The 23,677-nt window shown below is 54.7% G+C and overlaps 1 protein-coding gene across 3 annotated transcripts in view; it reads left to right on the top strand.

The window, feature by feature from the left end:
* The window catches only part of CDH4 (cadherin 4), a 507,046-nt gene that overhangs the window by 56,496 nt on the left and 426,873 nt on the right, over positions 1-23,677 (top strand). The window contains exon 1 of one of the 3 annotated variants that reach the window (XM_072735458.1): positions 22,207-22,631. The exons of the other annotated variants lie outside the window; for them this stretch is intronic. The gene's annotated coding sequence lies outside the window, so the exon portion shown is untranslated. Of the gene's footprint in view, positions 1-22,206; positions 22,632-23,677 lie in introns of those variants that run through there. 3 annotated transcript variants of the gene reach the window in all.

Genomic DNA, 23,677 nt, shown 5'->3' with positions numbered 1-23,677 from the left:
ATCCTTGCCTATCTGAATCCCATGAGACCCAAATGGACCCCCTTCCTGGCTGTGAGGTCCAGAGGACCAGTTAGCTCACCGGGCCTCGCCTCTCTTATCTGCCCAGCAGGGATCACAGCAGATCCACCCCACCCGAGGGTTAGCTTGAGGATGCAGCGTGATGATGTCTGTGTAAAGCAGGGCACTGTGCCCAGCGCATCGTAGGTGTGCTTCCTCCTCCACCGTCAGCGGTGGTGTTCTTAAATCCAAGTGTGTCACCAGTTCTCCTCAGGGGCCTGTTATCTCCTGGCACCTGTTCCCCAGCGCAGCACCTGGTCTTTCTTCTATGCCTTCGCCCCCTTCCAGGATGGCTTTTTCACGGGACTCTTCCAGTCTCCCTTGGTCAGTGGCAATCCTGTGTGCACAGTAGGTCCTCACTGAGTATTTGAGGGGAGGAGGCCAGTGCCTCCCAGGATTCTGCACATGCAGAGACCAGCTTCTTTTTAACCCAAACCAGGGGAGGTCATTGGGCTAGAATCTCCAGTCCTTCCTGCAGAGGGCAGGGGGTCCACGTCACTGATACTCAGCTGACTCCGTGGTCCTGGGGCCTGTTTGCCCTGTGTTCACTGTGGGACCTTATAGGTGAGGGGTTTCTCTTTCCTCCCTGTCTCTTCTGTGGCAACATCACCCCTTAGAAGCGAATCCACTCACATGTGGAGCAGTGAGGACAGGCAGTCTGGGTGGTACTGAGATTTTGGCCTCAGTCAGGCTGATAGGAAATAGCCAGGCTCCTTCTCTCTGTGAGGCCTGAGAAAATGGGTGAGGGGTGGAATCCCGGCTCAGCTCCTCTTGCTCCCGGCGAGCCACTGTTGCTCTCTGAGTGGCGGAGCCTTCACTGTGCAGTGGGGTAGTCCAGGCAGATACCACCCAGGGGTGCCAGGGCCTGATGAGTTGTTCTCCTGATATGGCTGGCAGAGTGCTTTGTTAGGTGTTGATGGTGATGGTCATGATGAAGATGGTGATAATGAAGATGGTGGTGATAATGATGATGGTGGTGATGGTGGTGGTGCTGGTGATGGTGGTGATGGTGGTGGTGCTGGTGATGAAGATGGTGGTGTTGATGATGATGATGGTAATGATGGTGGTGCTAGTGTTGGTGGTGACGGTGATGATGTTGATGATGAAGATGGTGGTGGTGATGGTGGTGATGGTGATGACGGTGATGATGGTGGTGATGACAGTGATAAAAATGAAGATGGTGAGGATGAAGATGAAGATGGTGATGATGATACTGGCGATAATGATGGTAGTGATGGTGGTGATGAAGATGAAGATGGTGATAGTGATGATGATGGTGATGGTAGTGATGCTAGTGATGAAGACGAAGATGATGGTGATGGTGATGATGACAATGTACAGATACCCCCGAGTCTAGCCTTGAATTTTCTCCCATGTTTCAAGAGTCCAGAGTCTGTCCCCTAAGGGTGCCCCCCACTCCTTCACACCACATTGCCCTTGCTCCCTGTTTGGGAGGTGTGACATCCCGTTCTGTGACCTCTGTCATCTTTGATATTTCTATTTCTTTGACCTGTGATTTTTCCCTTACTGTATGTGCTTTTTCTTATTCTCTAAACCCATGCTGCACTGATGATTTGCACTGCTGTGAAGATAGAAATGGCGCTTCCTTCCTTCCTTCCTCTGGTAATTTTGAAATGTGTGAGTTTCTGCCCTGGAGTTTTTAGTTTTCTCAAACTGCAGGGGGCTAATTAGTTTGGTTATTTCACAATGGCCTTTACTGTTTTGTTATTAACCGGGCAGATATCCAAGGACTCCTACTCCTCTTTGGGGGCTTTTGCGAGGTTTCAGTCGTAGGGCTGGGCGGGAGAGTGATAGGGCTTGCCGAGAAGCCAGGACAAGGAGAGAGTTGATTGCTGGAATCAACTCTAGCTGTCCCCAAGAAAGCCACAGGGCTAGGCTTGCCTTTTCAGTTTGACCAAGTTGAGAAACACCAGCCATTTTGTAGAGCAGTGGTTCAACCCTTGATTTTCTACACACTTGGCTTCAAAACTCTCTAAAAAGATATTTTAAGAAAGGATGTCGGGGTAAGGTTGAAGAGAAGAAAATCAGAGGTTTAGAACCAGAAAAAAAGATGCTTTTCCTGCATCTAGGACCTCAAAGGAGGGCGTTTTGTCTTGGCAGAATGAATGGTTGTAAATAAGACTTGAGCAAAAAGAGAAGCAGGAGAATGAGGAAGGTGTGTTTTCTCTCCGCGAAGACATGCTCTCCAGAAGACTGAGAACCAGAGGATTGGCCGGCTCTGCTGGGCTCCCAGGCTGGGCTCTTACTGTTTGATTTGCCTTCCCCCTTGGCCTGGGTTTATCTGCTCTTCTCTCGGGAGTCATCCATGACCCTCCACACTCACTGACCATTGCCATTAATTTTTAATAATCCTCTCGAGTTTTGTTCAGTGCAAAGGTTTTAGTTGTAACTGAAGGGAGAATTTTTTTAATTATACTAACGGTTCTCCAGAAAGTGTTTATTTTTTCATCGTTTCATCATCCTTAAGGCCAAGATAACATCATCAGGAGACTGAGAATCGAAGAGAAAGTCTCATCCTTCATTTTATGTACATGGAAGTCCCAAAGTGAATTTGGTGTTTCTAGGTATATTCCCCGGAGACATTCTTGAACGTGTCCCCAAGGAGAACACACAAGATATTTACTGCCGTATTATTCAAAATGGGGGGAAAAACCTGAAGCAAACGAAAGAAAACCAAAATGTCCAGTAACAGGAGAATAAATATGAAAATTGTGGTATATTCCAACAGTGTGATTCTGTGATAAACCATATATCCGTATCCCCGTGGATAAACGTCCAACCTAATAGTATACAAGAATTGCAGAGTGATACTTACTAAATGGTACCATTTAGATGATGTTTCAAAATATTCTCGGATACAATATTTTGTTTATGTGTCCGTGTGGAATGAAAGCAGGAGAGTGAAGAGAGAAGGCACACAAACCATTTCCAAGTAGTGGTTTCTGCTGTGCAGGAAAAGGCCAGGATGGAGGAGGGTGAGCCAAGGGAGTTTCCATTGCGACACGTGATGGTTCCTGAAGATCCGAAGCAGATACGGTGTGTGCCCTCATTTGTGCAATTTTGGTAGTGTGTGTGTGTGTGAGATTGTTTTTTGTAGGTTTTGGAATATTTCTTAGTTATATGTTACAGACTTGATGAAAAGATTTTACATAATTATTCTTAAACGAGGTCCTCTCAGCAGAGGTGGAATTTGGGGGTCTAGCTAAAATCTGGGTCATGTTGAACTCTGTACGAGAGACTGTGGGATTTTAGAAAGGATTCCCAAGAGGATGCGCCCCATCTAGAGCAGACAATTTAGGATGTTTGAAGGGAAAAGCCCTCAGAATTAGTCACAACCTTTAAAGAGTTACTTGCTTGCAGATTTTAAATGCCGTCTCATTGCTTCCGAGTTAATTTTATGAATATAAAGAGTATTACTGAGTTTAAGAAGATGAGTTAATTAAGAAATCATAATTCCCAGAAAGCCTCTTTGACATAATTTAGAATCCCAGGTAAGTGTAATCCCATCATTAAAACCTGAAATTGAATGGGAGACTGGAAAATACTATGTGACTGCACAATATGAGTAATCCCAACAAGAGGGTCCAGAGGTGGGGAAGAAGGGTGAGCAGGGGTGGGAGACCAGCTGTCTGGAACACAGCAGGTGGTTGGAGGAGGAGACTCGTTCTGGCCCGGCAGTCATGGAGACCAGTGGCTGACTAATGTCCAGGAGATGGTTTTCTGTGAACATACAGACGAGTCACTCACACCAGAGCCTTCCAGTGTGGACCAGCTGCCAATGCCCCTGTTGACCACATAAGGGAATCAATCGTGGGCAAGGAGACCAAGGCTAGGTCCCGTCTGTTGGGGATATTGCCAAAGGGGTCTGCCCACGGGACGGCATTTTGGATTTTCTAGATCTGATTCTATGATGACGTAATAAGTCGCTCATCCTAAAATCATTGTTGGACCAAGAATAGAGTATGCCATAAGAAGCCCCATGGTTTCTCTTCCTTTTTGGTTATGTTTGCTGCCTCTTCCCTCTAAAGCCATGCACAATGAGGACAGATCGTCCTGTCTAGCCTAGCATTTGGCCCAGGGAGGGCTAACCTGGCCAAAGCTCCGCGATCAAGTTTAGACTGTGAACTCCAAGATGCTTCCTTGTGTCTTCCATGGTTTCAATGGTTTCCCATTGGGCAGCAGTAGCAGGTGGCAGCGGCTCGAGGAGGTCCTGTGAGGAGGCGTAGCATCCAACCCCAGGTCGGTCCATCCCCTCCTCCGAAAGGCAGGGTCCCACGCTTCCGCGCTCAGGGTGATGAAGGCGAAACACCGGGCGAGAGCGCTCCGTCGAGTGGCGGGCGTCGCAGGCACCTCTGTGAATCTGCCCACGGTTCCCAGGAGGAGCCCGCGCTGGTGGGGAGCTGCCGTTGGCGGTGATCACGGGCGGGGGCGGTGCTCAGCGTGGAACGGGGCACATCCCTCGGCCCCCAGAAACATCAGTTGTTGTTGTTGTTATCTTTCTTGACCTTCCACTTCAGCTGAGTAAACTCGGGGCAGAAATGAATGACTCCAGTGACAAAGAAAACAATCTTATGGCTTAATATTGACCAAACCGGGGAGCTGGGAAGTAGCCCAAACGTGGCATTACCGGTGTTTGCTGAACTGCCAGGAGAAGGTTGCACGCGCTTCTGTGTGTACATATTTATTTAACATAAACTTAGGTGGAGGAAGGAGCTCGGATCATGAATGCCAGCAGTCTTGGAAACCGGCAGATGAGTGCATTGGCAGATCCATCATCCGCAGCCGAAGCTCGCTCTTCTGCGATGGTGAACCCCGTGGCTGGCTAATCCCTGTGTGCTATTAATAGGGAGCTGAGTAATTGGAAGGGACTGGCCGAGGGCTAGTAAACCCATCTGTCGGCCACATTTTCATGACTGTTTTTGGTACACGGCATCTCGGAGGCGAGAGGTGGGGGCTTGCCTGGTGACAGACCAGAGAGCCAGTGTGCAGGGCTTGGACGGGAGAAGTAGTTCCTAAGGACCCGCAGCCTTCTCCTGCCCGGGGCTCTGGGGGAAGGCGGGTTGCACACCGAAGCCTGGTGGTGTAAGCCGAGGGTCTAGGGCTCATGACATTCTGTACAACGCAGAGGCCGCAGTCTGTGAGGCCCACTGGCCGCGGTGACACCAGGGCAGGATTACGGATGACGGCCCACGCTGGGCCTCGAGCCTGGAAGACAGGGAGCGTCAGCTTCTCGGGAGGCCACAGACTGTAACGACCGGGCGTTTCATAACTGCTCGCTCGGGAGCGGGGAGGGCCCCCCCACGACCGCCCCTCTGGTCAGCTCCGGCCTTGAACGTGCTTCCCTCAGAACCACCGGGCCTGGGGGTGCCCGATGAGGGATGGCGGGTGAGTTCCTGGATGGACAGTCTGGGGTTTATAATTCTGTGAAAGTTACCCAAATGTACAGTAGCCTTTTTTTTTTTTTTTTTTTAAGAAATTAAAGAATCCAGGGATCCCTGGATGGCTCAGCGGTTTAGCACCACCTTCAGCCCACGGCATGATCCTGGAGTCTCGGGATCGAGTCCCATATCAGGCTCCCTGCATGGAGCCTGCTTCTCTCTCTGCCTCTCTCTCTCTCTCTTTCTCTCATAAATAAATAAATAAATAAAAATATTTTTTTAAATTATTAAAAAAAAGAAATTAAAGAATCCTAAATATTTGAAATCATGCAGACGTGTCCTGATGCTATCAAATTTGCATCCCCTCTGAGCCTCACGGATGACCACACGGGTCACTAAGGAAGTGATCTCACTGCCTCTGGGGTCCCGTGGGTACTGGTTTGTGCTGTCACCCCCAGCTCCGCGGGAAAGGCGGGGCGCCCTCGCGTAGGCCTTTGCTGTGGAACGTGTTGTGTTCCTGAGAGTTTTCACTCTGCAAGTGCAACGTGGAAAAGTAGATGGTATCTGGTCTAGGCCGGAACACGAGACAGAAAAACGGTTATGAATTAAGGTGAAAGAAACTTCAGGTTAGTAGTCTTTGCCAAGAAATAATTTTCATTGAGATTTTAATCAAGAGATTATCTGGGAGCCAAGTCCATAAAAGAACAGTATTTAGCTAGAGCTCTTAAACAGTTACGCGGGAAAGCACGCACGTGGGCACGTGTACATGTACGTCGTGTGTCTGTGTCAGAACCCAGAGGGATCTCAACCAACAGGTGGGATGTGTTCACGGAATGGGAGTGTGTGTGGAAGATCCTGCAGCCAGAACCTGCATCATTATTCCCCAGCGCCCCTGCTTCCTGCACCCCCGGTCCAGCGTAAAACCTGCCAGCTGTTCTGATACGAGTCAGCATCAGTATCAGTCACTTCTGGTTGCAGTAACAAATGAGCCCAGGCTCTCAGTGCTTATGAAAAGGTGTACGTCTTACAAACCAGTCGCCGTGGGCCGGGCTCCTGTCTTCTCTATACTGTTGTCTTGGCTGAACACGTTTTTTTCTGGTAGCTGTGCCTTTCAAAGGATTGATTTCTTTTTAAGATTTATTTATTTTAGAGATTGAGAGAGAGTGTGTGCGTGCACACACATGTGTGAGGGAGGGAATCCCTGCTGAGCACGGAGCCCGATGCAGGGCTTGATCTCACGGCCCCAAGATTATGACCTGAGCTGAAACCAAGAGTCAGACGCTCAACTGATTGAGCCGCCCAGGCACCCTGTCAAAGGATTGATTTTTGATGCACGATTTCTAGGCTTTACGCCCCAAGGAGGCATGGGCCCTTGGGTCTGCATCATGCGGCAGAGTGCCCGTCACAACAATGACGGTCGGTCACCTCAGTGGGAAGAATCTCTGAGGCTGGACTCTGTAGGGGCAGCGATGAAAAATACGCCAACCCCGAGAGGATCCCTGAAACACAGACTTGACGTAGATGTCGGGTATTATATCCGTGTGAGGAGTGAGGAGAGCATAGTCCAGGCGGAAGGAGGAGAACTCTGGACGCAGCCGCGGAGATGTAATAACAGACCTTAGCAGGTGCCCAGGACTGCCCGGAAGTTGTACGAGAGCGGCAGGAGGGCCTGATGCAGGGCGGGGAGGCGTGCTGGCCCCGTAGGTCGGGGAGGTCAGTGGCGCGCCTTGCTCTTTGTGTGCTCCAAGGCGAGGACCGCACGGAGGGAGAATCCACTGATCGTGCCCTCAGTTTACGCGCTGGTCCTGGGATTGCTTGGCGAGTCTGTTGGGTTTTCCATATTTGTTTATCATTCTTCCGTCTACATTCTGAAAGGATTTGAGGTAATTTGCAACAAAACAGATATACATTAAGGTTCTTAAAATGGAAAGACAGAGAGCGGAACTCAGTGAAATTTTACGTCTGTTCTTTTCTTGTGAACATCCTCCCGTATCCTTGGTTTTGGGTTTGCCCTTTTTCCCAGTGACAAGGTAGCTAGGGGGCCAAACAGCCAGTTCACGAAGAAGGAAGGGGTTGCTTTTCCCTGTTGCCCGTTAATTTGTAAAGTTCCTTACTTTCTGACATTTCTTATATTAAGTTTTCACTCTGTCATTTTTGGCTGAATCTTGTTTCCTAGGGTCTGGTATTTGACATTTGTATTCTGATTTTTTTTGGTGATAACTGTAATGTTAACACAAATTCATAGACACACGCTCAGAGTAAGACCTTCCTGAGTCTAGAATGGGTAATACGGAGTCCCGGGTAAAATCGCCAGCACTGCGGAACTTCACCACTGGATGTCGAGATGCGGGGTAGAGGGCAGCAAGGAGTCCGGGCGCCGTTCTTGGAAGGTCTCAGGCAGCAGCATCCATCGATCGGGATTTGGACCAGCCCCTGCTGCCGTGGAGGATGGGTTATAGGAGCGGGAGTGGAGCGGGGAGCCAGGCTCGCCAGCTGAGTCTCACACAGGCGGGAAGCCACGTGCACTGCGTCGGGATAGGATGTGAGTCCTGTTCAGTCCGTAGCCGGGTGCCTGGCCTGTCCCCCTCATCTCCATCCACATCCCAGATGGCGTCATTCAGCAGCTTTCCTTGTTCCCCGAAAGCATGGCACCTGCATCCGATAAACCGCATATCACATGGTCTCATACTTTGGTGTCAACGTCAGGAGCCATGATTTTCCTCACGTTTCATCCCCAGGACTCCCTTGACGCCCTGATGTCACAGTCAGAACCCACAGCACCCCTGACTCACTCCTGTTCCAATAAGGGACCTGACACTCAGGGGGCCAACCCTAAAACTTCATCCCCTGGGTGGCCCCGACACCCTCTTGCGGGCAAACCCCTCCTGACCTGCCAGCACCTCGGTGGGCATGCCTCATCGGTGCCGATGGAGTTTGCGTGCGACGCTTACCTGCTTTTACCTGAATACATGCCATCAGGTGAGCAGCCTTCTCTTTTAGTTTGTTCTAAATGTTCTCACTTGGATTTTGCTTAAAGGCAAAAAAAAAAAAAAAATACCCCAACTATCAACACATTTTTCCCTTTTCATACTTTACCAAATGTAACAGGATATTGACTCCCACGATTTTTCCTGGGGTGACTCAGTATAAATATCTATGACAAATCGCAGAAGGGATCCTTAATGGCAGCTGTCAGTGTTTATTTAAAATGAATTAGAGCTTTCCAGTTCTCTGCGATCATCCGGTCTGCGAGAGACGCTGGAGGCCGCTCCCGTTGGTCGTGCACCTGGAGGTCCACCACCCAGCGAGGTTGGGAATCACAGGCGCTTGCAGAGCAAACCGAACCCACCGTGGGGGCTCGTGAAACGTCAGCTCGCCTCGCGTCATCTTCGCACAATTGTGTGTTGTGCAAACCCAGGCTGCGTTTTCTTGGTTTGGAACAGGCCATCGGCCTCCTAGACTGCAGCTGGTTTGGCCGATCGGGACTTTGGACTGGATGTCTGGGGTGTGCAAACACGGGCGCTCACGTTGTATGGTGGCCGGACTGTCCCGTAGCCCTCCCGTCGTTAGAGATGACCGTGATCAAGGGAAGTCTGGAAACCCACGCGTGTGCTTCTCATGGAAAACGCTCCCCTGTGCACACCGATCCTAGAGTTTGGTGACTTCCCATGGGCCCGTCTTGCAAGGGGCGATGCTAAATGTTTCTGCCTTCGGAGCAAGCGAGTCAGGAGAGAGCAGAGCCTGTGTTCTCCGCAAAGGAGTTATTGCCAGTAGTTCTCTTTGGCAAAAATGTAGGAAGATTGAATTCCGCCCAGACTTTCTCTAACCTTAAAACCGAACTTCCAGTGAGAACATCATTTTTTTGTTCTCTTCAGTTTCCTTCTATTTCCCGTGTTTAGATAATCCAGAACCCATTTATACTTCGTGGTGTCCTTTGGCTAAATCTCTCCAAATGGCTTGGAGCCTGGCTCCCCGGGCGGGTGGACGAGTGTGGGAAGAGACGTCAGGGAGCACGGGAGGACGTGTCATTTCAGAGGTGACTCGCGCGGGCTTGGGATAAGCCATCAGATGACAGCGAGTGACTGATTCTCGTCTCTGGAATGAAAGAGACAGAAAACCGTTTGGTTCTTTTGATGTAATTGATGCAGCGTCTTAAAACGCTTCTGTTTTGCTTTTTCTTTGTGTTTTCAAGCTGCATTTTTGGAGAAAGGGCACAGGGATGCCCTGCCTGCCTCTGGCTCCCCAGGAGGGACACAGTCGCGGTCCTTTCTTGGCCGCCCGGGCCTTCCGTGGACGGGGAGGCAGGCAGGAAGGAGGGCCACACCGTATCACCATCTTTCTGTTATGTGTTTGATGCTGTGTGGCCCTGGATTCCAGGATTTTGTGCGCGGAAGTCGTACTCTGGGGTGGGACCGAGTGCCTCTCTACGCTGAACATGGACCGAATCTCTGGAGCCGGGTGGGTCTAGAGGGACAAACCGTTGTCATCAGGAGGAGGTAGCAGGGGGCCCAGTGCCCCGCCTGTCCCCCAACCAGGGGCTGCCTGCTAAGAGGGGGAGCTGGTGGTTCTCGGGAGAAAGGACAGAAGCCACATCCACCCCACCTGTCCTCAGAGCAGGGCTTTGTCTGGCTCCCGTGTGGGTGGGGTGTACTGTGTCTCCCGTGGTAGCGGTCGTCTTGAGCGCCGGCTAATGGTTGCTGTGAATCGAATCACAGGGAAGAAACACCCACTTGAGGTGTGAGCCAGTTAATTTACACGGTAGGTGAGGAAAAATCCCTCTGGGCCACGTGGAGGCTGAGCAGAGCGATGTCCTGCTGTGTCCCACCTCTCCGTTGGCCGTGCCAGGATCCGCGGTGCTGGCTGGGTGCTGGGCGGGGGGCGCGGGTGTAGACTTGGGGCGCAGACCCCTCCATGGGGGCTTGTGGGGTAGAGGACTGTGGCTCTCCAGAGCTCTGTCCCGTTTGAGCCTCTTGTCCTGCGGTATGGGGAGCCCTGCTCTGAGCAATAAGTTACCTCTGTAAACAGCATCGTGGGGGAAGGCCTTGCTGGTTCCCCTGAGCAGGGAGGGAGGCCCCCCAGAATGAAGCACCTGCTAAGGTGGGCGGGGACCTCATCAGGGCAGTTGCAGGGGACGCAGGATGCACAGGGCAGCAGAACCCTCAGCAGGCCCCGGGGGACCCCAGTGCTCAGAGCCCACGCGACCACCTCCCTGCCCTGCATGGGGACCATCACCTAAGAGAGGCAAGGAGATGCCCCACTGGGAGGAGACCTCTGACTCGGGACAGTCAGGCCCCGTCCTCCCCCAGCCAAGGTCATGGAGCCCGCCCCCGGCCACCGGCCTTGGCCTCTGCTGAGCTGCCCCCCTCACGTGGCCTCAGGAGAGCCTGTGTCTTGAGCCAGGAAACCGGGGTCCTCATAAGGGACGTGAAACTGGGGACCAACTTGTAGCTTTTCTTTATTTTCTGGAGATACTTGTGGAAGGAAACTCCGTACAAACCAGGGAGTGAGTCAGGAGGACAGAGCTCACACTCAGGCCAGGTGGGCCCGGCACAGGCCACGTTCCCACAGGAGACACCGTGCTTGGACAGGGTCACCTCTGCCATCGGGGCAGCTCTGATGGTGGACGGGCCCCAGGGCCCACGCAGGGAAGCCTGTCCACCCCCTCCGTCCTGGTGGACGGGCCCCAGGGCCCACATGGGGAAGCCTGTCCTCTCCCTCCGTCCCGGTGGACGGGCCCCTGGGCCCACGCGGGGAAGCCTGTCCACCCCCTCTGTCCTCGGGGCAGCCCCACAGCACAGCTGGGGTCACGTCTCTTTCAGACCTGGGGGCCGGGCCACACGCGGGTGGTCCTGTCTGCCCGCCACCCAGGTCACTGCGCCCTGCCCAACCACACGACGGGGCCCTGGCTCTGGCCGTCCTCCGCGGCGCGGGCTGCGTAGCTGCCTCTCCATGGCTTGCTATAAAACTACGCACAGTCACTTCAGGCTCCACGGAAGACAGATGTAGAGCGGGGCTGTCAGGAGTTTCTGGACATTCTTAGAAATGACATCTCTTCCATCTCATCTAACGCGTGACTAAAATTTCTTTAAAAAGAAAAAGAAACAGCCCACAATTTAAATGAGACCCGAGATGGGTGCCGATCAGCCGTTTGTGGCCCGAGTTCAGCGACACCTCCCTGGCCGGTGTCAGGGCACAACACATGTCCTTTCAGGGAGGCTCCATCCAGAAGGATGACCCGTGACCCCTCAAAAGGGGATGGCACAAAAATAATAAATAAATAAATAAATAAATAAATAAATAAATAAATAAATAAATAAAGGGGGATGGCACACAGGACATTTCATAATTCTGTTCTCTCTCTCTCCTACCCCGTAAGTCCTATGGGAATGCATTGCCATTGTCGAAGTCCAGTCCAGCAAACCCCGAGGGTCCGCATCAGCCCCCCACTCCCCTTGGCACCTTTCTGGGTGTTTCCATAGATACGCAAATGTAGGTAAATATTTTAGCACAAATGGAATTGATTTTACATATATATTTTTTTTCAACTTGCTTCTTAAATCTCATATGCCCTGGAGTACGTGCATTATAGGAACACATGGGTTTACTCACTTTAAAAAATTACAGAGTATCCCATAGACTGGGCGTCCCACTGATTGGGGGATTAATTAGTATTGACAACGCATAGGTCGTGGCGTGTGTTGCCGCTCATTACGTGTTTTTCTACACTGTGGTGAAGTCATCCAAATGTGGGAAAGACATTAAGTTGCCTTTAAAAATGACTTTACTCATTTAAATCCCCACCAAGCGTGTGCGCATTCTGGGCAGCCTCTCTAGTACTTGGTATTTTCAGCCCTTTCAATTTCTGACCATCTGGTAATTAAAACATTATATTCTTAAAATTTTTTTTTTAATTTCCCTGATAACTAGTAGAGTTGAAAGTATCATGTTTTATAGGGACCGTTTGTATATCTGCATAGATGACTATATTCTTTAAGGTATTTTGCTTTTTCTTATTGATTCATAGGAGCTCTTTATATATGTGGCACATTAATTCTTTTATTTGCTGCATGCACATCTTTCGGGCAGTGTGCCGCCTGGTGCTCTTTTCTGCTCTTCTGAGTTCTTCTGAACAGCTCAGCAAGTAACCTGACACCCTATGAATGTGTGAAATACTGAGGGCAAGGAATGGGGTCTGTTTTCCACTCAGGCACACAGGTCCAAGGACTCTGGAAGCCTCCAAACTTCCAAGTACAACGTGCCGAGGAGATCGGTTCGGTCCACGTGTGTCCTGCTGGGCTGCCAGGGCCCCGGGTGGGAATCAGGCCCTGGGGACCCCGACGGTGTCTTCTTGCCCTCCCACCACCTCAGGGGCAGAGCGGTGCTTTCCTCGCCCGACTCTGACACTCTTGGCTCCTCTGCTTCTTGATCTGCCCGAGACTCTCTGTTTTACTTGCCCCACGGAGCTCCACGTCTGGACTCTGCTCCGATGCCTCATGGGCTTCTGGAGCCCGTTATGATGAATTGGCTTCTTCCACCCCCAGAGGCAAAGCTTGGTGGGCAGGGCTGGGGCCTCGGGGTTGGGGATGTGGCTCCTGGCGATGTGGCCTCGACTGTGTGGCCGCCGGGTCCGTCCGAAGCTAACGTGCTTCCTCCATTTGACGTTATTCTGGCCGCCCTGGCGACATGCCAAGTCATCACAGATTGTGTGACACCGGCCACCCCGGCCCGTAAATTCATGTCTCCACCGTGAACTCACTCATCACCTTGTAAACGGCCTTAATATACTGAGGCCCCATGGATGGGTCTTCGTGGGAAGCCAGATTTTACTCGGCAGCGGTGGGCGCGGGCCCGTTCCCCACACCCGTCCTCCTGCGGCCGGGCTCGCATCCAGGCCCCCTCCACTCCCTTCTTATTTTCTCTCTTCTTTACTCACTTTCTTTTCTTTATGATTTGCTCGTAGAAGGGGCTGATTAGTTCACGTCCCCGCGGACAGGCGGCACTGCACGCGGGACCCTGCGAGGGGCCGCTCGGCAAACAGCTGAGAAACAAAGTTGTAGCTCGGCGGCTTCAGTGGCGCTTAGCTCCGAGCACGAGAGAGAGCAGGGATCCCTTCACCCCCTCAGCCCCGCCTCGTGTGGAGAGGCTTATTTCCAGCTTTACTCTTGGAAGACTTTGTTTTTCTGCTTTCATGTGTGGGGAGCGAAGAATTTTCCGCCACGGCGGTAGCTCGCAAGATTGTGTGATGCTGGTTTTCACCTGCGGGTGATCGTGCCCCCGAGGGACACTTGGTGACATCCAGGGATATTCTCGGTTGTCATGACCATGGAGGGGGCTGCTAGCCGCAGCGCACAGAAGCTGCAGTGCCACCGAGCATCTTCCAGGGCTCGAGACGTCCCCCCGGCCAAGGCTCCCGGACCAGCAGACCAGGGCTGAGCACGGCTGCCCTGCCGAGCTGGGCTGTTCTCCAGGTGGTGGTGGGGCGTGAGAGCACAGACTCTGCAGGAGGGTGCTCCCCCGGACTCAGGGCAGAGAAGTTGCTCCCCCAGACTTGGGGTGGAGGGTGTGCTCCCTCCGACTCGGGGTGGAGAGGATGCTCCCCAGGACTCAGGGCAGAGATGGTGCTCCCATGGACTCGAGCAGAGTGTGCTCCCCAGGACTCAGGGTGGAGAAGGGTACTCCCCAGGAGTCGGGGCAGAGACGGTGCTCCCATGGACTCGGGGCAAAGAGTGTGCTCCCCAGGACTTGGGGTGGGGGCCACATACTTGTGCTCGAGCTCCCGGCCTGCCCTCTTACGAGTATCTTTGTCCCCCTGAGGCTGCCCCTGAGTGCTGCCGGGAAGTGAATACCCCTAGGACGGATCTTTGTGGATGGTGGTCCAGTCCGGCTGTGGAGCAGGTGCCTGCACGCGGCAGGTGCCCAGAGCGTGGCTGCTGCTGCTGCTGTTGGTAGAAACCAGAGAGCAGAGTCCAGAGAAGAGACGAGGGAGCTTTCAGACCCACCCTGCCCCAGGCCCCAGATGTGACGCGCCGTCTGCTGCATCCTAGTGCTCATCCACATCTGGCCAGCCTCCACCTTCCCTCCTGGCCTGGCCGCAAGTGGCCAATGGCCCTGGGTGGGCTCCCCACGGTGGTCTCGTCCCATGCCCGTGCAAGCCTTCCTGGCCATGTCAGCCCCCACCCCGTGTTTGCCCCCCACACTCCTGGTCTCAGGGGAGCTTGCCACAGGTGCGCAGGCTGGGGGTGAGGATGGCTGGGGGGGCCCGGGCCACAGCCCCTCACTGGCCATCAGGCCTGGCTCCTGCACCTACGCGGGCCCTGTTAATTAGGCGCTGTTGGCCACACTGGGAGTGACGCGTTAACATTTTATAGGCCATTTTCTCATAAAGAAAAGCAAAGCCGATGTAATTCTTGCTGGCTTTGGGGTTTTGGCTTCACAGTCAGCACATCTGATGCAGCCACTGTGGGAATAAAACCCCTCCAATCATTGTCCGCGTCGTTGAGGAGCGAGGAAAACACTCCATTTTAGTTCTTTGAGCAAAGACCCTGAAATCCTTTAATGTCCAGGCAATAAACAGTGAGCACATCTTCCCTGCGGCCTGCAGACCCTGAACTGAGGTCTGAGTCAGGAGATCACCAGCAAAACAGAAGTTTGGAAAGGCTGGAGCGGGGACTATGCTCGGTCTGCCTCTGCCAACCTAAGGAGTGTGTGTTTGGAGGGAAGTACGCTCCCGTCAGCCCTCGTGCAGGCTTTCCATACCCTCAGGGCTCAAAGGGACCTCTGCGGGACCAAGGGGGTTGGGGTGGGGTGCACATACATCTTCCTCTTGCAGAGATGTCTGGATCTGAGACAAACACCAAAAAATGTGGAACACACCCATCCAGAATGGAGATGACAGTCCGTCCTGAGCTCTTGCATGGGCCTCACCACCACACCATTGCACATACTCCAGCCCTCTGGTCTGATTTCAGAGAAGAAACATGGAGACTGATCAAGACGTGTCTATGGAGAACACTGAGGAATAGTAGCTGATAGCTAAGACGGGGGGAAAGCATGTAGACGTGTACACGTGTGTGTGAGCACACCTATGTTCTGCACATGTGTCTTCTATCTACGCATCTACCTGTACGTTATATGTGTATGTATGTATCTGTCTTCCACCTCTGTCTACCTATCCAGCCAGCCAGCCAGCCATCTATGCATCTATCATTCCATCCATCCATCCATCCATCCATCCATCCATCCATCCATATCTGCATCTGTCGGTCCATCCAATCATCCATCCATCCACCCATCTATGCATCTATCGATCCATCCAGTCATGCATACATCCAACTATCTGTCTATGCATCTGTCGATCCACCCAATCATCCTTTCAGCCATCCATCTATGCATCTATCAATCCATCCAGTCATCCATCCATCTAATCATCCATCCATCCATCCATCCATCCATCCATCCATCCATCCATCTGTCGATCGATCCAATCATCTGTCCATCCATCCATCCATCCATCCATCCATGTACATGTCAGTACATACACATACATGCACATACATAGAGCAGTCATAAGAACTGAAAACCATCAGGAAGTTTGGAAAATCCCCTGCATTCCTCACAGCCCATAAGGACATTGGCATCTATGGAATAAGACACCAATGGGTTATTCTGGAAATGATCAGGTGTCAGAAGAGCATCCTGGTGTTTTGGAAGGGATGAAGTTTATCATGCACTTGCTAAAAGTTCGTTTCCAGAATGGTCATACTTTTTTCCACAATGTTTTTCCTTCAAGAATTTGTCTTTGTTTGCCTGGGTGCGCTGCTGAGGAAGACTGATAAAATACAGCAATGACATTTATAGAGCATCCGTTGTGTGCCCAGTGGTGAGCTTAGACTTGTGCGTGCATTCTCACACTGGGACTTATCACGATTCCCACCAGACTGATGGGGAACTCATCTAGGTAGAGGGTTTAGCACTTTGCCTGAGGTCCTGCAGCTGGAAGGTGACACATCTGGGGCCTCACGTGTTGTTTTGTTAGGGCGCCTACCCGCTCCCACCTGCTGGCACAGCCATTCCCTGAGCTGAGAGCCACTGTTTCCCGGGAGACCTGGGGAAATGAGGTCTTTGGCATTAACCCCAGCCCCGCTCAGCCAAGAGCCCCAAGAGTCTTTACGCCCAATTGTTTATGAGTTCAGCCAAGCAGAGAAACACCATGCCCCCTACCTGCTTTAATCCCCTCACCATTAATTGTCTGGCTGCATTTTCTTCAAGAGGTAACAAAGAGTAAAATCCATGCAGTTGCTTTTCTGTTTAGTTGGTTGTAAATATTCAGCCAGAATTTGAGTGACAGTGCAATCTTATGTTTCCCCAAAGCTTGTGCCGTATGTGAATATTTTAATTAGGATTGTAACAAGCTATTGAGAAAGTTTGAGCTAAATTGGTTCAGCTGTTTTTGCATTAGTGAAGCATGAAAAGAAATTTTTTTCATCTATTAGAAAAATATCCCTTAAAAAAAAAAAAAAAAACAAGCCAAACCAACTGAAAATCAGCCAGTTCGGGATACTTCAAAGTCAGCAGATTGGATCTCGGTTGGGATTAACTGTACACTTTCAAAAAATGTGAAATTTAGTTCAAAAAGGTTGTCCGTGTTTCGCCTCTTCCCCTCGGCAGCTGCTTGTGAGGGAGAGATGGTTCTGATGAGGACCACGTGTTTCTGAGAAAGGAGGAAATTGCTGGCAGGTCCAGATTCCTCAAGCTGTCTCAGCTTAGGGTGCACCATGAAGGTGATGTGCTCCCCCCTCGGGTGCTGGGGTGCCCCTTCAGCACGTGACCCTACCTCCACCAAACAGCTGGCTGTGCAGGGTGCACGTGGGGGGGCTGGAGGCATGGCCCAGGCTCCCCTCTTGGGCTGCTCTGTTAGAAACTCCGCCCGTGTTGAGCGGTGACCTGCCTGCTTGGCGCTTTCTCTCGCGCCCTGCGTCTCCTTGGACGTGGAGCATCTCTCTTGGCTCCATCAGAGATCTGGAGGGGGACGGGAAGGCGGGGGTGGCTGGCTAAGGTCTGGCGACATCTTGCCCGCTGCCGCCCCTGCTGCGGGCCCCGTGTGCGCGTAGGTGTCCACCCTGCTGGCGAGGGCCTCTCTGGGTCTTACCCATTCGCCGTGGTCCCGTGTTCCCGTTCCTGCAGGGGCCAGACGGTCCTGGGAGGGGGATCCCGACCAACCCAGAGCTCAGGAACCCCCGTGGGGGCCCGACACGCGCTCACAGCAACTCAGGATGTCAGCCCAGGGCCGCCAGAGCTTCGTGAGTCCCGGAAGAAGCCAGAACTCTGGAATGAAATGGGCCATCTCCCACTCTCAAATACCGGCAGCCAGTTCAAATGTGTGCTGACACGCAGCGCAGACCACACACGGCCGCTCCGCCCCAGCAGGGACTGTAAGCCCGCCCGTCATTCCTGACCTTGGGTTCGTAATCCCCAAGGGCGGGACCTGGGGCTTCTTGTTGGTTTGGGTTTTGTTTTGGTTTTTTTGTTTTTAACCCCTGGGGACCCCCTACAGCACCTACGTAACTGACCACTTGGTAGTTGTTTTTAAATAATTCTTTGTGAGAAAAAAAAGTCTGATTTTGTAGGTTCAAAATCTAGAACAGCTTTACCGGGTGCTTGGTTTCTCCCAAATGTATGTGCTTTAATTGCCAGTTGCAATAAGACGCGTTAATAAATGTGACTTGTCCTCACTGTCTTGCGCGTGGGTGAGAGAAGTGTGAGCCCAGCTAGGAGGAGTGTTTCCCGCGTGGAGGCCTCGAAACTACTGGAAGGGTCTCCTCGGCCGGTGCGCTGGGATGATGAGCCGTGTCTGCTGCCCTCCGCGCAGCCCGCCGCACACCGAGCCGAGCTCAGCATGGTCCTGAGCCCTTCGTCCCGGGGCAGCGGGGCTGCAGCTGGCTCTCAGGGACACCGGTCCGGCTGTCCCCACGGCCTGAGGCTGTTTCCGGTTCGCTGCGGGCTCCGGGCGCAGCCCCAGCCCCACAGTTTCCCTGCCCCGCTGCCTCCCGAGGGGCCGGAGCAAACCGTCCATAAATCCTGGCGAACAAAGGCGGAATGAGCGGTGGCTTTCTCGCCAGCTCCCTTCCAGTTTCCTTGCCGCTAAGCAAAGGCATTTTTAATCAGCCTCATTATGCTGTTAATGAGGAGAACCTGAAGCCCAGCCCCTTGCGAACAGGCGCCCCTGTGTTCCTGCAGGAGACAGGGGGACCCACGGCCCTTCCCGGCTCTCCGTGCAGACCTGTCCCCCGGGGGTTTGCAGGCGACGGGGGCCTGGCCTGGGGCCGGAGACAGTCCTTCTCACCGGAGGGAACCATCCCATTAATGCGGGAGCTGAAGGAGAGGAAGACACATAAAACCGTTCGCCCGGCAGGGAGTCGTCCTGCCAGATGCTCTTGCAGATCCGCGGGGTCGGCGGGAGGGAGCCGGCTTCCTGCGCGGCGCACCCAGCCCCAGACGGCAGGGCGCCCGCCTTCGGACGAGGGGCAGGGGGTGTTTCTAATCCGAACGTTCCACACGGATGTCCCTAAACCTGTCAAGGTCAGGAGGGGAAGCCAGGACGGGGAGGCAGCGAGGCAGAGGTGCCGGGCATCAGCCAGCAAGGAAGCACGCCCGTATTTTACTTGCTGGCAGCCCGAGTTCATTAATTCCAAGGGAAGTTTCTGGGTCAGTGAGTTCTCATCTTGGCTTTCTTTTCCTAAAGAAACAATGGACTCACACATCGCTACCAGGGGACGGCCCTCCTGAGCCTGCCGAGTGACGGACTCTGAGTCTCGCGGGCACTTCCCAGGGGGGAGGGGGGTGCTCGTTGCCAGGGTCACTCCAGCACGTGCCCCCAAACCGCGTGCCCACGCGTGTGCACCCGAGGGTCCGCGTACATGTGCTCCTCCCCCCCTTTCCTGGGAAAACCAGCAGTAAGATGCGCACAGGCCCCAGTGCCAGGGTCATTCTAGAAACACTGGCCTGGAGAAGCCCTAGTTCCCGGCACGCGGATGACCCGTCAGCTGAGGCTGCTGTGTTTTGGCCGCCCCGGCGCTGGGTTCCAAGGGCTCTGGGGCCTGGGCTGGGGTCTTGGTTCTGTCCCACAAAGCGGTAAATGAGGCGTGCAGCCCGTGTCCCCGGCGGAGCAGAGCCCCGGTGCCTTCCTGGGGGGGGGGGGCGACGGGGGATCCAGAGCCACCACGGCCTTTCCCCACACGCTTCATCTCTGGGCTTTGGAGAGAAAGGCGAAAGGGAAGGAGGAATCCAGAGGCTTCGATTTGCACTAACTGCTCCCGTCAGAGTCTGTGGCGCGTCCTGATGAAAGCTGGGCTCTGATGGAGCGGAATCAAAAGAGGCAGACAGCGACTTCGCCCCCACGAGATGACACTTTAAAGGGAAAGGCCCAGGAAGGAAGTTCTTTATTGAGTAATTAGCCATAATAAGCTCAGATAAGACAACAGATCAAACAAATCCTCGGAAGGAAAGTGAACAGAGACGATGCCTTTCTGGAAGGAATAACAAATAATATCCCCACGCTGAAATCTGGGACTCTTGGCAAGATCCCGGTTCCAAATGGAAGTAGCCGCCACATGCAATTCTCTCTTCTCACTGAACCCAAGTCATAACCAGAGTCGTCAGAGCCCGAGCCAGGCCGCCCGTGGGGCCGGCTCTCTGCACGCCGCTACCTTGCAGAGGTGATCTCAGCCCGACCTTCGTCAGGAAGGGTGGCGGAGGCTCACGTGCACCCCAAGTGTGCAGAGCCTGTGCTGGGCACCCCCGGGGCTGTGCCGTGGGGAACAGAGGAGTTCCTTATTTCTGAGGGGCTTTCGGAGAGGAGAGTAATGGGTGGGAAGGAGGATGCGCAGAGGGGGGCCGGCGGGTGGCACGGACGGGGCTGGCGAGAGCTGCGGCCAGCGTCTCGGGGCTGCTTCTCAGCTGGGACTCCCCTCCTTCCGTCAGCCGCTCGTTCCCAGGGGTTGCTGTTTGTTCGTGTCCCCCAGGAGCCAGGCAGAGGGCCCTGCCCAGGAGCTCACAGTCAAAGCCATCAGGATTCAGAGCAGGGTGTTGGCGAACACGGTGACAAAGGTCCAGGCGGGATGTCCCTGGGGTGGAGAAAGGCCACTGGGGAGGGTTTCCAGGAGGAGGGAAGTCAAGGCACAGAGATGCTCTTAGGGCCCAGTTGTGGACCAGGTACCGGAGCCTGCAAATCATGAAAGTTTCTGAACTTAACACAAAATAGAAAAAAAAAAAAACAACATTATAGAATCTGTTGACAAACAGCCAGAATGATCAAAGGCGTAGAAACCCAACTTTGAGACGGTGATCCCGATGCGCACGGGCTGTGTACACGTGAGCCGATGCTCCAAGCCTCAGGAGTGCCGGCTGGCCGCTCCCATCTCCGCGGAGGTCCCGGCGGAGGGCACAGCGTCACAATGCCCCAGGAGGAGTTTGGGGAAAGACTTGGGGGACCTCGGATCCCAGGAACGGGAGCCCCGCTCTAACGACTTAGGTCGGATACTCGGGGAACACGGGCTGGAGAAGCAGCGGGCGTCAGAGAGTTCAGGAGGCGCAGCGTTGAGACCGCAGCTCTGCCTGGGGGTCCGGGGGTGCTGGTCCCGCTGCTGAGTTAGACCCAGGAGGCCGCGGAGCACTTACATCTCCGTCCGCGTGGAGCGTGGGGCTGCCCTCTGGAAGCCCTTCTAGAGCCTTCTAGGCTCCTCCAGCCACGAGTGTGGATGTGTCCGTTTGCCAGGACATGTGCAGTCCCGTGATCTTCTGGGCGGGGTGGGGCGGGGGGGAAAAGTCATTCCTTAGCTCTAGTGATGACGTGTGTCGGAAAGGGAAAAGCAAACCTGGGGAAACGGGCACACGAGCGAGGCAGCTGCCTCCTCGGCGAGGACGTGCGCCCCGAGCCAGGTGTGGTCTCCCGGGGCAGGTGCACAAGCCAAGGCGAGCCCGGCCCATGTGGCAGACGCGCGGCTCGGGCCTCGTCCTTCTAATCTGCGCAGTTCCTGTCGTTTCCAGAAGGAAGATGCTCCCGCTAGGATTTGGTTTGTGACGATCGTGTGTGCGGGAGCCCAGCGCGGATTCCTTCCAGGGGTGCACATCTGCTGAAGAGCAGGCGACGGAGCCAACACTGCAAGGGTGGAGCAAGGAGTCGGAGCCAGTGGCCAGGACAGGGAGATGGTGCAGGTGTGAGGTCAGGGGACGGGGACGTCCCTGTGCCGAGGCAGCCGGCTCCCAGCGCCCCAGGCCAGTGCTCAGGGTGGACAGAGGGAGCACCATGATGTCAGGCCGGCTGGCCCGGCTCCTGGCTACCCCTCACGGCCCCGGCCCTGGTCCCGAGGGGAGGGGAGTTCCCACGTGGCGGGGGAGCCGAGCTCCGACTTTCACGGAGGCCACAGTCTGGAGGGCACACAGGTGACCAGCAGTCCGTGTCTCACCAGCAGGAGCGGCTCGGGATGGGTCCGGACTGTGGAGCCCAGGGGCCGAGGTTGGCAGGTGCCCTGTGGGGTGCCCAGGACCACGCAGCAGGGAGGACCGGTGGGATCACGAGGTCCTGTTGGCCCAAGGACACGACCCAGCAGCCAGCCGCAGGACAAAGGTCCAGAGAACGCGCACGGTAGCCCATGGAGCAGATTCCAGCTCGTTGAAGAGCCGCCAGGAAGGAGGGTGTTTTACGTGCCTCCTGCATGTCCCTTTGCCGGTCACACAGCGTAAGGACAGCCTCAGTGAGTGGAGGCGAGCCCGGGGGCGCTGCCCTCTCACCTGTGAAGTGGGGCAGCGGCGGCCCCCGCGCCCTCCAGCCCCAACGCTCGGGTCACGTGTACACGCCTGTGCCACAAGTCCTGCCTGGGGCCGTGTGACCTGCGCGTGCGAGCTGACCGTCTCCTCCTCCCCCGCCGCCCACCCGCACGTCCATTCATTAGCTCGCTCATTCATTGCTTCATCACACAGATCTAGCTGGGCGTCTGGTGTTTGCCGAGTGCTGGGCTGGGTGATGGGGATGCACCGGCCAAACAGACAGATGGGCCCCGCCTGCCGGGTTTCCATCGCTCAAGAAGCATCGGAGATCTCCCTCCCTCGCACACATGCACACGCGGGCGCAGATAACATTCTGACACACGTGATGAAGAGGTCCCGGGCCCGCCGGCGGTAAGTGGGGGTTTCGGGCCCAGCCTGGCCGGTCACAGGGGCCCCCGGGCGGGGAGAGCCGGGGACGGAGGCCAGGCCGGGCCCAGGGCCCAGGAGCTCCGTGCTGGTGCCCGAGGCGGCTCAGAGCGGGAGGCGGCGCCGAGGGAGGCGTGAGCAGACGCGCCGTGCCAGGGTGTGGGGAGAGGGAGCCACAGCGCCCAGATCTAGAAAATCAACCGTGGCTTCCGAGTTGCCTGTGGCGGGCATTTCCACCCATCATCGTACCCTCACCGGGAACAATCCAGCGGGTCCCGCCTGGAGCAGGGCTGGGACAGGGGTTCTGACGCCGCCGCCGCCCCTCTGCCTGGTTCGCAGGGGTCTCCTGACCAGCTCCCCACCCCCACCCCCCAAGTGCTGTGTCCCAGGAAGGCCTGTGGCAGCAGGCGAGGTGGCAGGTCCCCGGAGCTGCTCCCGCCGGCCCTGCTGATGCCTCTGAGCCACCTCCCTGAGCACCTGGCCACCTTCCGTGAGGCTCGGGACTGTTCACGGGGCCCCTGGCACGCCGGGCACCTCGCAGCCTGGCCTCCCGGGAGGCTGGCGTGGCCCCTTCTGCCTCGGGGCACGCTCAGGGGCTCAGCCGGATGGGGTACAACCCTGTGTGTGGGCGGAAGGGCTCCCGGGGAGCTCGGGGCCGGCAGGCTTGTGTGGTCATCCCCGTGGCACACGTGCCAGCCGTGAACATGTGCACGGACAGGAGAAAAGGTGTTGCTTTTTAATTATTTTTTTAAAGGATTTTATTATTTATTATGAGAGACAGAGAGAATGAGAGGCAGAGACACAGGCAGAGGGAGAAGCAGGCTCCCTGCAGGGAGCCTAATGTGGGACTCGATCCCAGGACCCCGGGGTCACAGCCTGGGCCGAAGGCAGATGCTCCACCACTGAGCCTCCCGGGCGTCCCAAGTGTTGCTTTTGTAAAATCCCAGGATTTTCACCTGGCCTGTGTCTTGCTTCTAGTTGAGTGGACTTGGAATGAGGGGCTCTGGTTCAAGGCCAGGCCACAGTGAGGC

The sequence above is a fragment of the Vulpes vulpes genome, chromosome 14, assembly GCF_048418805.1.
Source record: "Vulpes vulpes isolate BD-2025 chromosome 14, VulVul3, whole genome shotgun sequence".
Lineage (NCBI taxonomy): Eukaryota > Metazoa > Chordata > Mammalia > Carnivora > Canidae > Vulpes > Vulpes vulpes.
This window is presented reverse-complemented; position numbering and strand designations above follow the sequence as displayed.